Raw genomic sequence first — 9578 nt, forward strand, 5'->3', positions numbered from 1 at the left:
TATAGAATAAAAGAATTCAAGGTAATATATAGAAATAATATGTAGCACTATTGAAGGCCGGCCGAAGTGGCCGTGCGGTTAAAGGCGCTGCAGTCTGGAACCGCAAGACCGCTACGGTCGCAGGTTCGAATCCTGCCTCGGGCATGGATGTTTATGATGTCCTTAGGTTAGTTAGGTTTAACTAGCTCTAAGTTCTAGGGGACTAATGACCTCAGCAGTTGAGTCCCATAGTGCTCAGAGCCATTTGAACCATTTGAACTATTGAAGGTAATACATCATACCTGTTGTGGATTTTAGAGGATTAGTGTCCATGACTTCACAAGGTAAATCTTCAGAGTGAAGCTCTAAGGTTATAAAATTATGAACTGACTCTAAATTACCTACTAGCGGTCTCACCATAATTTAGCTGATGGTGACTGGAGTACTACGACTGCAATCAATGGTAGCGCCATCGGTCCTCTTCTGCGGCTGTGCTGTTTGGGCCGAAAATTTTCTAATAATCCCAGATGAATCAGATCATTTGGAGGCTGATGGAGCTGTAGGAGCACTGCTCCAGGCAAGACTCAGGATGAAGATTGTGACGAGGTGAGTGCGAGTGATTTCTGAGCGAAAGCGTTCGACAAGGAGACCGCTTTGCGGCGTTTTTCGCCATATCCTCAATTACATTGGCTAGGCTATGAATCTTCTGAGTTCCGATGATCAAAATACTTCTTAGAGAACTCGAGTCCCCTATTCTGGACTAAGTCTTACTTTCTTATCCTTTGATCTCCTTTCTACCATTCTCCCCTGTAACAAGTCGTTTCTCCCTATTTCTGTGCCTTCCCTTGACAATGAAGCAGCTTCCCGTTATCATTTAGTGCTTTTCTGTCTCTCTGGAAAACGTTTCGATGAACCGAGGTCTGTAGGTCTTACCTCTTAAACAATGTTTTTTGTGGGAGCTACATGTCTGGCGGCATCTCACGGTTTTCAGAGACCTATCTTGGGGTTCTCTTTCCACTTGCAAGATACCGTTCTCCACGGTCCGTCCCAAAAGTTGGCTTTCTGCGTTCGGCTGGCAACAGCGCCTTTCGCTAAAAAATTTTCCTCAATAAATTTGACAAAAACATTTGCGGGAGTGGTCACTACACGGTATCCTTACTCTTGTCGTCTGCACTGATCGCCCTCCCACAAGGGAGCACATGGGCCCGACCATTTCAACGACTGCCTCCCCTTGCTAGCCTTCCAGAAAGAGCTCAGAAGGGTTTCTGACCTTCCGGCGTTCGACTCTGCGCCCTTATTTCCATCTAGCATGTAATTCTGTTTTAGATTGCTACGAAGTTGATTATCACTCATTCATTTAATATCAATTCATATCTCTGGTCGAGGGTTGATATATAATATCAATTGCCGGCCGGAGTGTCCCTGCGGTTCTGGGCGCTACAGTCTGGAGCCGCGTGACCGCTACGGTTGCAGGTTCGAATCCTGCCTCGGGCGTGGATGTGTGTGATGCCCTTAGGTTAGTTACGTTTAAGTAGTTCTAAGTTCTAGGGGACTGATGACCATGGCAGTTAAGTCCCATAGTGCTCAGAGCCATTTGAACCATATAATAGCAATTTACATGAATTTAAGAGTGTTGCTTCTCTGTTCCGAAAAACTGTCACTTAACACTTCTTTAATTGATTGCTTACAGTAACTGTGTAGTTCACTGGCACTCCAGCTCTCCTCCACAAAAGAAATAATATAAATCCCCTTGAAATCTGGATATGAGTATAAAATGCTTCTCAAAAATCACTTGAGTCACTGAGACGTATCCAGACCATCACGTGTCCTGAATCGAACAGATGAACAATGACACGAGAGTCTACATGTGAGATTTGCACACAAGAGCTCCCGAAAACGGCGTCCCAATTAAGTGATTGCTATTGCAAGGTTTGCGACAAGCTGTGATTTTACCAATGCTGCAACTCTTGCTAGTCACACGGCCTCATATTCAAGCTAGACAAAAAGTCTGCGCGACTACTTGATATACCATGCTGCCCTGCCCCAGACAACGAACATGGAAGAAGTACACTGAGGTGACAAAAGTAATGAGATGCCCCCTAATATCTTGTCAGGCAACGGTCTTGCCGCAGTGGATACACCGGTTCCCGTCAGAACACCGAAGTTCAGCGCTGTCGGACGTGGCCGTCACTTGGATGGGTGACCATCAGGGCCGCCATGAGCTGTTGCCATTTTTCGGGGTGCACTCAGCCTCTTGATGCCAACTAAGGAGCTACTCGACCTAATAGTAGCGGCTTCGGTCAAAGAAAACCATCATAACGACCGGGAGAGCGGTGTGCTGTCCACACATCCCTCCTGTCCGCATCCTCATTGAGGATGACACGGCGGTCGGATGGTCCCGAGGGCCACTTGTGGCCTGAAGACGGAGTGCTAATATTTTGCCGGACCTCTTTTTCACAGCGTAGTCCAGCAACTCGGCGTGGCGTGGGCTCAACAAGTTGTTGTTAAGTCCCTTGCAGAAATATTCAGCCATGTTGACACTATAGCGGTCCATAACTGCGAAAGTGTTGCGGGTGGTGCAGGATATTGTACACGAACTGACCTCTCGATTATATCCCATAAATGACTAACAGGATTTATGTCGGGGGATGTGGGTGGCCAAATCATTCGCTCGAATTACCCAGAATGTTCTTCAAATCAGTCCCGAACAATTGAGGCCCATTGACATGACAACGTTGTTTCAGGACATGAAGTCCATGAATGGCTGCAAATGGTCTCCAAGCAGCCGAATATGACCATTTTCAGTCAATTCACGATTAAACTGGACCAGAGGTCCCTGTCCATTCCTTGTATACATACCTTGCACCACTTTGCACAGTGCCTTGTTGACAACTTAGGTCCATGGTGAACCGTGACTTATTTTCAAAGCATTTTCTTGAGAATTTAAACTACTTACTAGTGATTCATCAAAAACATTAACACATTCAATCACACTATGTGAGAGTGAAAGTAGTTGCCAGGGAGTAACTGATGAAATCATAAGCAACTTCCATTGGACAAATGGGAATTTATTCCTAAAAGCATTTTTTTAGAAACAAATTTAAAATTGTAAGCAGAAAGCACCCTCTAAGTATTAAGTTACAATTTATTCAGAGGCAGAAAGAAATTTTTGAGTGTATGAGCTTTCGGGCTGAGAACCTTGCCGCTCCCTTTTGACACGGTCGTAGTCACGACCGCTCACAACAACCTCTGAAAGACTACACTGGTGCAAATCTGCAACACACTAGATTACTTTAATCTAAAGGTTTTAACAGTTCACACAAACACACAAACTATGCACCCTGTGGGAGGAATGGAAAAGGTACAAAACACTAAAATCTTTTAGATTAACTTGCCACCGAAGGTGCAACTTGATTTTACCTTCTAAGAAAAGTCTTTCGGTGGAAGGGTGGCAACTTTACATACTAAAATGATCATATAAATAAAAACCCATAAAATACAATCTTATATAAAATTCTACAAGGTTGGCCAAACAAATTAATATGCTCTACAGTACACAGATACGGCCTCTCAAGATGATAGGCAAGATCAAAACATATTTCTGGAATTAGGCCGTTACACTGCAAGCAATAAATTCGTTAACACACCAAATCCGACAAACATGACAGAGGCAGCTCCGAATGACAGACAGACACGAACTGCCTAACAAATGCGGACGAGAAACAGACGAGCAAGCTGGGGACGGGAGACTGACCAAGAAAACAAGTAGAATTTAACAAGAGTCAATCACAGAACATATCACCAATCACTTAACTTCTAATAAACTGCGATTTCTCGAGAAGACCTGGCGCAGCACCCCCAAATCGCTCTTCCGAACCGTCCGTTGCCAACCGCTTCAACGGATCCAGCATTGTGTGCCGATCTCCCATCTCTCCGGGTCCGCACCAACCGACCGACTGCCCACTGCTCCGTCCGCGACTGCTGCTCCGTCGTGACTGCAATGCTGGTGCGTCTCCCACCCACTTCCAGACACACGTCGGCGAAAATACTGGCTCGGACCCAACCATGCACAGGAAACACGCCCACTGGCAAAACGACATCCCTGAACCAGGAAAGGACCGAGCAAAGCTCCACAAGAAGGTAACTGAAGGGACCCAGAAGCGCTCGGAGAACCAGTTACACCACGGTGTCGCAGCTGGCACCGGCCAGACGGATGTCGTGGGTTGACTCCTGTTGCTCTCGTGTCGACCGCGAAGCCACTACCCCTTGCTATACGGCGCTGCCCACAGGACTCACGTGGCGACCTCACATGCGCCGACGCTCAAGGCGGACAGGTCATCTTGTGTCTCAGTGCGCGACCGACCAACCGATCGATCCAACCGCCAATGACCATCGCCTGAGCAAACTCGAGCAGACTGGCGGCCTAACGCGCAGATACAGGAACTAAGCCCCGAACGGCGACAACTCGCTGGGTTCTCTTACTGGCGGAGTGGAAAGACTGTCATTTTGCCGGCTTTAAAGGTTGATCCGAACGACAGACATACTAGCACACCGGACGACAGACAGACACTAACTGCCTAACAAATGTAAACGAGGGACAGACTAGCAAACTGGGGACGAGAGACTGACCCCAGACTGACTAAACAGACCAACTGACCCCAGACTGACCGCAGACTCACCCAGACTGACCCACTGGCGAGCTCATAGCGCCCCTTAAATGCACGTGAACAGGCACCCTTTCCCACCAGAGGGAGACACCAAAGCTGAGATTGTCACAGCGGCGCCACCGCCAGAAACGGAGGGCGACTGCTTCACACTACGCGCTGCGGCGCGCTCTTCAAAACAGCAGTTTTTTTTACCACGGCTCAGATGGCTTCGTGATGCCTGCGCCACACTCGAAACCTACCATCAGCTCTTATTAACTGAAATCTGGACTCATATGGCCAGGCAACGGTTTTCCATTCCTCCAGGATTCAACCCATATGGGGCGCAAGCCCAGGAGAGGAGCTGCAGGCAATGTGCTGTAGCACGGCACTAGCGTCCGTCGTTTGCTGCCATAGCCCAACAACGTCAAATTTTGCAGCACTTACCTAAAGGGAACGTCTGTTTTAAGTCCCACATTGATTTCTGCGGTTATTTCACGTGGCGTTGCTTCTCTGTTAGCACTGACAACTCTAGGCTAATGCCGCTGCTCTCGATCGTTAAGTGAAGGCCGTCGACAACACCGTTATCTGTTGTGAGAGATAATGCCTGAAATTTGGTATTCTCGGCACACTCTTGATACTATGGACCTCGGAATATTTCCGAAATGCAACGTCCCATGCGTCTAGCTCCACCTACCATTCCGCATTCTCGCTCTGCTAATTCCCGTTGTGCGGTCATAATCACGTCTGAAACCTTTTTACATGAAGCACCTGAGCACAAATAACAGCTCCGACGATGCATTGCCCTTTTATACCTTGTATTCGCGATACTGCAGTCACCTGTATATGCGCATATCGCTGTCCCAACACTTTTGTCACCTCAGAGTAAGTTTTGTCTCATGAAATGTGGCAAAAACAAAATGCATTCTGCTGCGTTACGTTTACGTTGGCCGAAGTCACTGAAAGCTTTTAACTTGTACTAGCGGAAAGGGGCGACTTGTGACTGAATGTCAGTGATCAAAACAAAAGGCTTGCAAGAAAAAAACGGAACATGACAGTTAAAACCCTTTGACAACGAGGTCATTAGAAACTGAGCACAAGCTCGGATTACGGAAGGTTGTGGATGGGATTTGACTGTGCCCTTTGAACGGAAACATCCGAGCATTTGTCTTACGCGACTTAGAGAAACCAAGGAAAACCTAAATCAGGATGGTCGGACGGGCTCGTTCTAAACGGCCGATTTTCAACTTTATAAAATAGTAAGTCAATTGTGAAATTGTTCGTGTGCCTATTCTAAGTTCCCTACATGACTTTAAATGAAGGACATCACACGTTAGCATTACAGTGTTTTACTAATCAGTTCAAATGGCTCTGTGCACCATGGGACTTAATTTCTAGGGTCATCAGTCCCCGAGAACTTAGAACTACTTAAACCTAACTAACCTAAGGACATCACACACATCCATGCCCAGGCAGGATTCGAACCTTGGACCGTAGCGGTCGCGCGGTTCCAGACTGAAGCGCCTAGAATCGCTCGGCCACTCCGGCCGGCTGCTAATCAGTGCTTTGTGTCGAAGTGTGTAATGTATGTGGAAAATTATTCCATATTACAGTAATGAGTGGAATTATTTAATGTAAGCCAACTCTCTGATGCTCTGACCACCAAAGTCAGGAATTTCACGCAGATCGACTGTTTTTAATCTCAGGAGTTAAAGAATATTTTCATAACATTTTAGTTCCAGTTATGATTTGTATGTATACCCAGGAATATTGAACTTTAGCTACACACATTTCCTTCCCCTCAAATTGTGTTGTTATTAATTATAACACGTCCTTTCTTTTACCGAATTCACTGAACAATTTCTTTTCCTGTTAAATGATACACTATTTATCGACAACCAGTCAATTCTTAATGTTCAAATAGCACTATTTTTGCTATAAGTGTAAGGTGATTTGTTTAAAGAAGAAGCAGGAGTGGTCCCAACACCGACCGCTGTGAGAAGTCAGTTGTAAATTCTCCAATCTAGTTCGCCTGCTTAGCTGAGTGGTAATTTGCGGGCCTGCGTTCGATTCCCTAACGGGTTGGAAATTTTTCTCCGCACGTAGACTGTGTGTTGTATTGCCCTTATCATCATTACCGACACGCAAATCGCCCAGTGTGGCGTCTCCGGAAAAAAGGCTTTCAATCCGGCGGCCGAACTTCCCCGGATGGTGTATCCCGGCCAGCAATGCAACACGATCAATTCTTTTTTTTTTTTCTCCCATCTTGTACAGAAATTCTACATGAAATTGAATTAGTTATCTAACAGCACTCCTTGCTTTCCATCTCTAAAATAGAAAGATGTAGGTGAACCTTGAAAGCCAGACGCTAGGCGTTGCGGCCGAGCGGTTCTAGGCGCTTCAGTCTGGAATGAGGGATTTGGGGAACTTCCTCAAGCCCAAAATCCCAGGTTCGAATCCTGCCTCAGGCATAGATGTGTGTGATGGCCTTAGGTTAGTTAGGTTTAAGTAGTTCTAAGTTCTAGGGGACTGATGACCTAAGATGTTAAGTCCCATAGTGCTCAGTGCCATTTGAATCATTTGAAAGCCACACTTGATAAGTTTGTCCGAAACTCCATCGCCTGAGGTAAACTAAAAATAGATCGCACTAACTGAAATTTTGTGTTCATATGGTTCAAAGGCTGTTAGTGAGGAGGATAAATGGCATGTTCCGTGGGGAGCAGTAGCCTATCTCAAATCAAAACTCAGAACATATTTTTGGTTATAGAACAAAGGCAATAAACAGACAAGTGTGAGATACTTTACAGTACAGCTTCAACGATGATGTACACCAGCATTTACAGGTTGTGATATTGCAAAGAATAATTCACGAACGTAGCCTCAGATGTAGTCAATGATAACAGAGTTGAGCGTTCTGGAAAAAATAACGCTGTCCTTAGACTTATACACAAAAACCAAGCCAATGTTATCCAGAATCTCGGTTTTTGCCTACACCATCATGCTCTGAGATTCTAATACATTAAAATGAATTGTCTGAACACTTAGACAAGGGGTAGTCAATCACTACGTACTGAAAATTACATCACATAATAATTTCTTATTCAGTTACGGTACTGCTTAAGGTTTTAGACCCTTCGTTCCAGTATCTATAACATGATTTATAAGGCAACATAACACTGAAAATAATTTAAAAGAAGAAGTATAGAGACGGTGCAGGTAACAAGTTGTTGTTGTTGTGGTTTTCAGTCCAAAAACTGATTTCATGCGGCTCTCCATTCTACTCCATCCTGTGCAAGCATCGTCGAGTAACAACTGAAACCTACATCCTTCTGAATCTGATTACTGTATTCATCTCTTGGTCTCCCTCTACGATTTTTATCCCACAGACTTCCCTCCAGTACTAAATAGGTGACCCCTTGATGTCTCAGAACGTATCCTACCAACCGATCCCTTCTTCTAGTCAGATTGTGCCACAAATTTCTTTTCTCCCCAATTCTATTCAATACCTCCTCATTAGATACGTGACCTACCCGTCTAATCTTCGGCATTCTCTTGTAGTGCTAAATTTAAAAAACTTATATTCTCTTCCACGTAGCAAGTATCGTATAATTATGCTAGTAGCCGTAACAGTATTGTAGTGTTACAACACACGACGTAAGTAATCATATTGATTACTAAATGATTACTTGGTTATGGGACTGGCTACAGTATTAGAACGTCGTCATTAAATGCAACATATCCTCAGCTATGTGACTGAGGTAGCAATATAATATTGAATAAACTTAAAGGAAAGAGGTGGGAGGAGGTGCTGGGTTTCGCAATGGACTTTACCCGGCTGCGCAGAAATAGTGCACCTTCGACTTACATTTGGGGTGCGCGTCACCCGGCTGTGACGCATTAACGCACATAAAACTGGCGACAGTTTTATTGGCAAACGGCGCTTAAAGAGACAGCTTAAAGGACGCACTATTTGTTAATTCGGAGACAAAATAACGGTGTTGCGTCTCCCGGGAACGACTTGTGCTCTCCGGTCGCGGAAAGAAAAAGAGGGCGAGGTGTGCGGTGCAGCGGTTGTATTTTGCTATTTACAATCTCTCTGCCAAACGGGCGCACTTTGATCGCGCCAGTAAGCACATAATTTCCGCTCGTCGACGCGTTTATTTCTGCGCGTTCCGCAAATGCATCTAAATTTAACGGCTGCGCGCCCCACGGCGGAAGGTCGGCGCTGAAGGCCGTATTTTTCCCTTAGCCCTCCGGCCTTCGTCGCGTCTGCGATGGGGACAGCAGGACAAACGGGCCTCTAAAGCGACCTTCTCCCCGCGCCTCTTTCTCTTCCGCTCTAAAACTGGCGTTATCTCGACGGCACGTGCGCCGCTGCTGTATCAGACCCTTCTTGCGAAGTACAAGGCAGAAAATGTGAAAAATTATCTATTTGTTGCGCGTCTAACGAGCTGTTAAACGGCACTCTTCAAAAATTGAGCGAAAAACCCGAGTCAACTGTATCAACACAGTGAAGCATTGGGGTACGAAAATCGTACCACTTTTTTGTCATTTTTTCGGAAAGCGGCATAGCGATATATATTCGTAAGCATCAAAGTAACACCTAAGTTTTAGTTTCCTTATGTGACATTAGACACATTATGTTTATAGAGCCACAGAAGCGGAAGAAGTACCTTCAACAACCGCGAGGTGTACGAATGTCTGTCTCTTAATGATATTTCGCGCTGTACTGGCTTTTCTCATTGTGTGATTCTTTTAGGATTTATCTCTAAGGTATGTGTCAGTTGCCATGTAGTCACCAGTATTATCCAATATTCTGAATCATATTGTTTCACGTGTATGTTTTCTTCATTAATTTTCTACGTAGTCTAACATTCGTCTATCATATAATGTTTGAAGTTGGTACTACCTGCTGTGTTCCTATTTGTCCTTCCTTGACCCACGGTATCTCCATTC

General features: G+C 45.2%; 1 pseudogene; it reads left to right on the forward strand.

Moving 5' to 3' along the window:
• The first annotated feature begins 2092 nt into the window (after positions 1-2092).
• LOC124799332 lies at positions 2093-2210 on the forward strand (annotated as a pseudogene).
• The last annotated feature ends 7368 nt before the right edge of the window (positions 2211-9578 follow it).

Source organism: Schistocerca piceifrons, chromosome 5 (genome assembly GCF_021461385.2).
Source record: "Schistocerca piceifrons isolate TAMUIC-IGC-003096 chromosome 5, iqSchPice1.1, whole genome shotgun sequence".
NCBI lineage: Eukaryota > Metazoa > Arthropoda > Insecta > Orthoptera > Acrididae > Schistocerca > Schistocerca piceifrons.